This window comes from Lathyrus oleraceus, chromosome 5 (assembly GCF_024323335.1).
Source record: "Lathyrus oleraceus cultivar Zhongwan6 chromosome 5, CAAS_Psat_ZW6_1.0, whole genome shotgun sequence".
Classification (NCBI taxonomy): Eukaryota; Viridiplantae; Streptophyta; class Magnoliopsida; order Fabales; family Fabaceae; genus Lathyrus; species Lathyrus oleraceus.
Window position 1 is genome coordinate 366,511,833 of NC_066583.1, and position 7,697 is coordinate 366,519,529.

A 7,697-nucleotide genomic window follows, 5' to 3' on the forward strand; every position below is an offset into this window, starting at 1 on the left:
TGTAATTCAGTTATGACTTTGAATTGTTTAAAGATAGTTAAGGCTTCAGATTTATTTTTGAGCAAATAGATCCAAGTAAATCTAGTGTATGCATCAACAAAGGTGATGTAGTAGGTAAAGTTTTGGGAGGATTTGACTGGGGCAGGACCCCATAGGTCACTGAAAATTAATTCAAGAGGAGAGTGATATTGAGTTTGTGATTGAGGGGAGTGCAACCTATGTGCCTTTCCCATACAGCAGGCAGAACAAAAGACAGATTCAGCTTTATTAGAATAAGGAATATTACATTGAGCTAAAACAAGTCTCATAGTATTAGAATTTGGATGACCAAGGCGTAAATGCCAAGTATGTTGAGAATTATATGAGTTATTAGCTGATATATTTTGATTAGAAACTGAAACCTTATCACTAGTGCTGGAATCAGATCTTGAAACAGGAGCATTAGAGTCTAAGGTGAGACATGGGACTTGACTTGTTGAAGGAGACTTAAGAAGCTGAAGGTGGGAAAATTGGTACATGCCATCACTTCCTACACGACCTTGGAGCAGAATTTCATTGGTAGCCTGAGATTTGACATAACACATATCAGCATGAAACTCAAAGAAAACTCTATTATCAAGACAGAATTTGCCGACACTTATCAGGTTCTTTGTAATAGAAGGAACAAGCAGTAAATTATGAAGAGCTAATGGAGTGTTGGGTTTAGAATGAGAGGGAAAATAAGAAGATCCTGAAGAGTGAATGTGCAAACCTTGACCATTACCAATGAAGATCTGATCAGGACCTTCAAAAGGTGTGGTCTGCTGTATGTTTTGAGAGGCATTGGTAACATGATAAGAAGCTACTGAGTCTGGGAACCAGGCACTGCTTGGAACTGAAGCTGTGTTAGCAATCATAGCATTGGGAGTGATCTGTGACTGATGAACAGGGAGAGGAGCAAGTCTTGGTTGATGGCTTGGGCGTGACCAAGTGTTAACCATGGGCTGAGCAAACTGAGGTCCACCAATTGGTTGATACGGATTGTAGAAATTTTGTAGGTTCATTGTTTGAAAATCAGCAGGTATGTTAGGTTGAAACTGTTGATTGAACCCGTGATAGCAGTTAGCAGCAAGGTGACCATATTTGAAGCAAACTTGACATTGAATGTTGCTGAACCTACCTCTCCCACGGCCGCGTCCACCACCACGGCCAGATGCACGACCTCCTCTTGAATAGGTTGGATTAAAGGTTGAATTCACAGCTTGTTCAGTGTTCTTGTTATTGGAGTTATCAGTTTCAGGTTGAGAATTAGCTTGAGTGAGATTCACTGTGGCAGCCACCTCCATTTGAGAGTGTTTCTTATACTTGTTGAATCTCATCTCATGAGCAAGAAAAAGAGCTTCAACTTCTTCAAGTTCTACTGAATCAAACTTGCTTTCAATGACTGAAATAACATAGGCAAAGTCTTGAGGAAGACCTTCAAGAATCACATCAATGTGTTGCTGATCTGGAACTGGATCTCCAACTGAAGCAAGCGCATCAACAAGAACTTTGATGCGAACCAGGTAATCACCAACAAATTTGTCTTCAAGTGTTGTAGATCTGAGTTCCGCTCGTAGTTGTCTTGCTTTCGCACGTGTAAGCTTTTGAAAATGCGCAAGAATACGTTCCTAGAGCTCGTAGGAATGAACACATCCAAGAACACGTGAAAGAATCGAAGGTGAAAGCGTGGATTGAAGCCACGTCATAAGCCACTGATCTTGCGTAATCCAGGTGCGATATGCAGGATTCTCACGAGCAGCTGCACGATCTTCATCAGTTAGATATCGATTCGGTATGTCATGAAGGTAAAGGTAGTTTTGAAGATTATTCGCGTTAACAAAGGATCTACTTGTTGGCGCCAAAGTAGGAAATTCTTCTCATCAAGTTTTTCTGTGATTTTGAGTTGGAATGACATAGATGCTGCGGTGGCCGGAGCTGTAGTTACCGGAGTCACTGCCATGGATAGAACTGAAGCTCTATGATACCATATTAAAGTGAGATATGAGAGAGAAGAGATAGAAAACTAAAAGAGAAAAGAGAGAAATTTATATTGAATTGGAATGGAGCATGATGCTCTATTTATACAAGAGGAGTTGAACATTCAAGAGTTGAATCATTCAAGCTCTGCATTTAAGGATGACCTTAATTATTCTATAGTGCTGAACTTTTCTTATTCTATTAAATTAAGGCTGACCTTAATTATTCTATAGTGCTGATTTTTCATATCCTAAGATACAACTCTAATAAATACTAGTAGATTATTTATTTTTACTGATTTGAAAAGTTATTCCTCAAATTTTTATACTTTGTTAAATTAAAATTTGTAACACATATCTTTTTAAATTAAAAGTAAGATGTAAAATCAGAGTATCTAAGTTTATTATCTATATTAAAAATAAAATGTCTAATCAAGAGTATTTAAATTTAATTTGAATAATATTTGATAATTTTATTTTACTTAACTTCTGATAGAGTTTTAGAATATGAGGTTATTTTTTCCCTTTAAGAATTTTTTACTAAAATAACCCAGATTTTGAAATAAATTCTCAAAATAATTCTGATTTCAAAAAATTCTCAATTTATCCTACTTTTAGGAGATGTCAATCCAATTGGCGTCTCCTCTTAAACTTAGAGAGGAGACGTCAATTGAATTGGCTATGGCACATGGTGCAGCCAATTCAATTGGCGCCCATGTGTATATGTTAAAGGGAGACGTCAATTGGCCTCCTCTTAACCTTGTGGAATGCATGAACGGCGTATTAAAAGACATTAGAAATCTGTCAATAACCGCTTTGGTCAAATCAACCTATTATAGGTTGACTTCTACCTTCGCAACCAGAGGTGAAAGATGGAACGTAGTGTTAATGTCTGGGAAAATATTCAGTGAGTGTTGCATGAAAGTGATGAAAGAGGAGAGCATAAAAGCTAGCACACACGCGGTAATAGTATTTGACCGTCATAGGCAAAATTTCAGCGTACAAGAAACAATGGACCATAATGAGGGGAGACCAAATTTTTCCTATGCTGTCAAACTAAGAAGAAGTTGGTGTGACTCTGGAAAATTTTAGGCCTTCCGCATTCCTTGCTCCCATGTCATTGCAGCATGCGCACATACTCTCCAGAACGCTTACAACCATTCTGATGTTTATAATTGAGGAATACTGGCCCCCATATGAAGGTGACATAGTTTGGCACAACGACGAGATGCGTAGAAAGAAAAACGGACGACCAAACAACACGCGTATTAGAGCAGAAATGGATACGAAAAATAAAATGATATGACTATGTAGTATATGTCGTCAACTAGGACATAATAAGAACAACTGTCGCAATCGGGGAACAACATCTGAGTCATAATCTTTTTGTAACATTGGATTTTTGTAACTTTTATTTTTTATATATCATTAACTTTTTGTTACAACAAGGTTCACAACAAACATCACTACAACATAAACAAACTTGAAATAAAATAACTGATTACAACAATCAAATTGATGTCTCATATAAACATCATTTTTCTAACATCCTTATCCGTTTTGATTCGCACCCAACCAAATATATTGTCGAATTTCTCAATACTTCTAATTTTCCCCCTTCAGGTATTTTTCCATCTAACCAACGAACCAACTCCCTCTTCAGTTGATCGAAAGTAGTGATGTTCTAAAAGAGCATCAACATCTGAGGTTTGCCTCTCGAATAAATCACCTTCACGAACACCAAACATGGTTGCAAAATGATAAAATAAGAGGTGGAAAAATGATTCACACAACACCTCTATTTATAACAAAAAAAATAGCACTTTGCACTGAGGCGTCAAACCAATTGACGTCGCCTCTCAAAAGTAACCATGTGTCTTAGCCAATCCAATTGACGCCTCCTCTCTAAGTTTAAGAGGAGACTAAAAGTGAGATAGATTGAGATTTTTTTTTGAAATCAGGATTATTTTAAATTTTAAAAAATAAAATTAAGGATATTTGAATAAAAAATTCTCCCTTTAATATTGAAGTTATTACTCAAATTCTTTATACTTTGTTAAATTAAAATTTATATTAAATACATTTCTAAATTAAAAGTAAGATGTTCAATCAGGAGTATCTAAATTTATTCTCTATATTAAGAATAAAATGTCTAATCAAGAGTATTTAAACTTAATCTTTAATTTGAAAAGATTTGATAATTTTGTTTTACTTCCGATATAATTTTAGAATTTCAAGGTGATTTTTTTCTTTTAATACTGGAGTGACAAGATTGAAGATGAAATTTTTATTTAACTATTTAAAATATTAATATCAAACTTTAGAAAATATATCTTAGGGTTGATTTTGATCCTTAATTAAAATAAATAAATTATATTAGTCATTTAACACTAAACCTAGGGATATGAATGGGCAGAGTATGAGCAAGGTACTATATTACCCATCCCCGTACCTGTGATTTGAAAAAATTCCCGTATCCAAGTCCATACCCGTTTGAGTGTCAAAGTTAGCATCCGTATCCGTATTCTATAAGTATGTAAGTACTCATATCCGTGACCCGCATTCATATTAAAAATAAATAGATCAATTATAAAATATCATATAATTTTAAGTTTTTAAAAATATTAAAAAAAATTTAAATAATTTATTGTTGAAATAAACGAACACTCATATTAAATACGTAATATACATTTTATATTCAATAGATATACATTTTCATATAATAATATAAATAAAAATATATAAATATAAAAAAAATATATAAATATATAGTGTGCGGGTATGGGGCGAGTGGATACCAAGGTGCCCATACTCGCATCCGTACCCGCTTATTTTTATGGATAATTACCCGAATGCATGTCCGTATCCATTATTGCGAGTTTTTATCCTATCTATTATGCGTAAATTGGCGGGTGTCCATTGCGGATGAGTCAAATTGTCATCCCTAACTAAAATGGTCTCATAATTAAGAGAATATTATGTTAGTCTTTTTTATCTAATTAATAGTGAAAATTTTAAAAAATAAATATTAAATTCGTCATTAATTAAATGAAAATGATTAATTGAAGAGTTAGAGCCATTAATATATATATATATTTTTAAAAATTAAGGATCAAAATATACCTTTAGATAGAGATTAAAAAAATATTATAGTTTTAAAAAAATAAAAAATTAATATATGTTAATAAAACAAAAATATTCAAACGAAATGATTTTGTAATATAAGCTTCGGTCAATTGATATTTTTTTTATTTTTTTTGTTTTATTTTATATCTATTATTGTAATCATAATATTTTTTTAACTTTGAAATGAATATGAGATTTAGGTAAAGCACACAAAAACATTAATGTTTGATTTTCATAATCAATCTTGACTTTGATATTCTCAAGATTAAGAATCAACTTGTTGAATATATCCAACTGCTCTGCTAAGATTATATCTTCACTCATCTTAAATGAATACATAGTTTGCTTTAGGTAGAGACGATTGACCAGAGATTTGGTCATATACAAACCTTCCAGTTTGCTCCATACATCCGCTGTCCTCTTCTCCTTCGAGACCTGTCGGAGAAACTTATCACCAAAGCTTAATATGACGGCGTTGTGGGCTTTCTCGATCATCGTCGTCTTTTTCTTCTCTATTAAAGCAATATCTATTTCTCCGATCCTTTCAGCATTTCTAACAAACCCTGTTGAACCAGTAGAGCTTGCATCTTCAAACGCCACAAATCAAAATCATTGACATCAATGAATTTCTCAATCTCATACCTTATTGACGACATCTTCTCCCCACGTTCACTGCACCAATTTGTTGTGAAAGTGATATCCAGAAAATAGAGTATGATCAATTTCTTGATTAACAAGAAAATCACAAAGTAAAAGAAAAGAGAGACGAGAAGAGAAAAACAATTTAAAGTGGTATAAAATTGAACTCTTTATTCAATTACATATTAGAGAATAATATCTACACTAATTCTTTGACTTTGATAGAGTTTACTATAACACTAACTTCGTAATCTCAAAATCCCACAATTATGTTGCATTGTTAGCAAATGTCAAATGTACTCTATATATGAATGTAAAGATTTTTTAGGAGGGAAATGTGTGTGCTGAATTTCTAAATATGTTTGAAGCAACAAATTATAATCATTATAAGATGAGAAATATTCGCTTGAGAAATACTTCGAGGAGCCTAATTGGTTGTATTTAATTTTCTTTCAAGTTTTGCTTTTTTATTTTTGCCTTTCTTGTGCCTTAAGCAAATGTATAAAAACAAAACATAGTATATTTAGATATTTTTATTTAAAAATATAAACAAGTTAGTGACGTAAATGCATGTGTATTATTAATGTGTACTAAGATTGAACCAAATGGGAAGGAAAAGCCATTTATTTTAAATAATTTTTATAACATAATCCAATTTGAGTAAAAAAAATTTATAAAGAAAATTTTCATAAATATTTGGTTAGAATAATTATCATTTTAATAAAAAAAAATTAAATAACAAAATTTTAAAAAATCACTTAATTTTAAAATAATTTTAAATAGATTTTTATAAAAATTATTTATAACATATAATTTTTTTTTTAAATTATAATTTCAACTATATTTTATTCATCAATAATATATGTTTATACTATAGAATGGCATAATTAATTTTTTAATTAAAAAAAATCTAATATAAGTAACTTGGAATGTTTCTATTTTAAAGATTTTATAAAATCAATTTTATTTTTAAAAAAAAAAAAACATTTTTTAAAAATTAAAACAAGCATCTCCTTAAACTCCTTAAATTAGTGGTTAAGAGTTCTGCTCTTATACGTGAAAATATTTGATTGGAGGTGGAGTTTGTGTGCTTCACCGTTAAACGAGAGTGAAATTTTCGTATCTATAATATAATAAAAAAATAAAAAACAAAATGTTCAAAATAGTGAATGGGAGCATCTTGAACAGCACCAAACCAGTGAGTTAAAGTTAAGTTGTGATGTCAAGTTTTGCAGTAAAACAAGAAATTAGGCAGTAAAACATAGAGTGGAAGATAGAAACTTGCATTTGATGCATATATTGTTAATTATATCAAAAAAGTAATTGAAATTATATCAAAAACTAAGGGTCAGTTTGTTTTAGCTTTAAAAAAATGGATTTTTTCTTTGTATTTTTGAAAATGGATTCTACACAAATATTATTCAAAATATTATAAGTTTTTTTAAATTTGTTTTCTATAAATTAAAAGATTGAATTGTTCATTCTATAACATAAATATACATTATTGAAGATCAAAACATAGTCAAAATCACAATTTTTTCAAAAAGTTGTATCTTAAAAATGATTTTTATGAAAAGCTATTTGAAATAGCTTCAAAATTAAGTGATTTTTTAAAAATTTGATATCCAAAAAAAGTTTCGATAAAATGATGAAATATCTAAAATAACATTTTAAGAATAACTATTCAAACCAAATTTTCATTTGAAGCTTTTATGAAAAGTTTATTTGTAAATTTTTTTTACACTAAAATTTATAACACTGTAAAAATCATTTTTAAAAAAAACCAAAACAAACGGGCCCTAAATGTGACATTCTAATAAATGGGATTCTTTGCAACCAGAAGTCTTACATAGTCAGCACATCTATAACCTCAATAACACGTCACCTCTGAAAAAATAGCATGTAATTATTATCGGTGGCGATGCATCAGGGTCA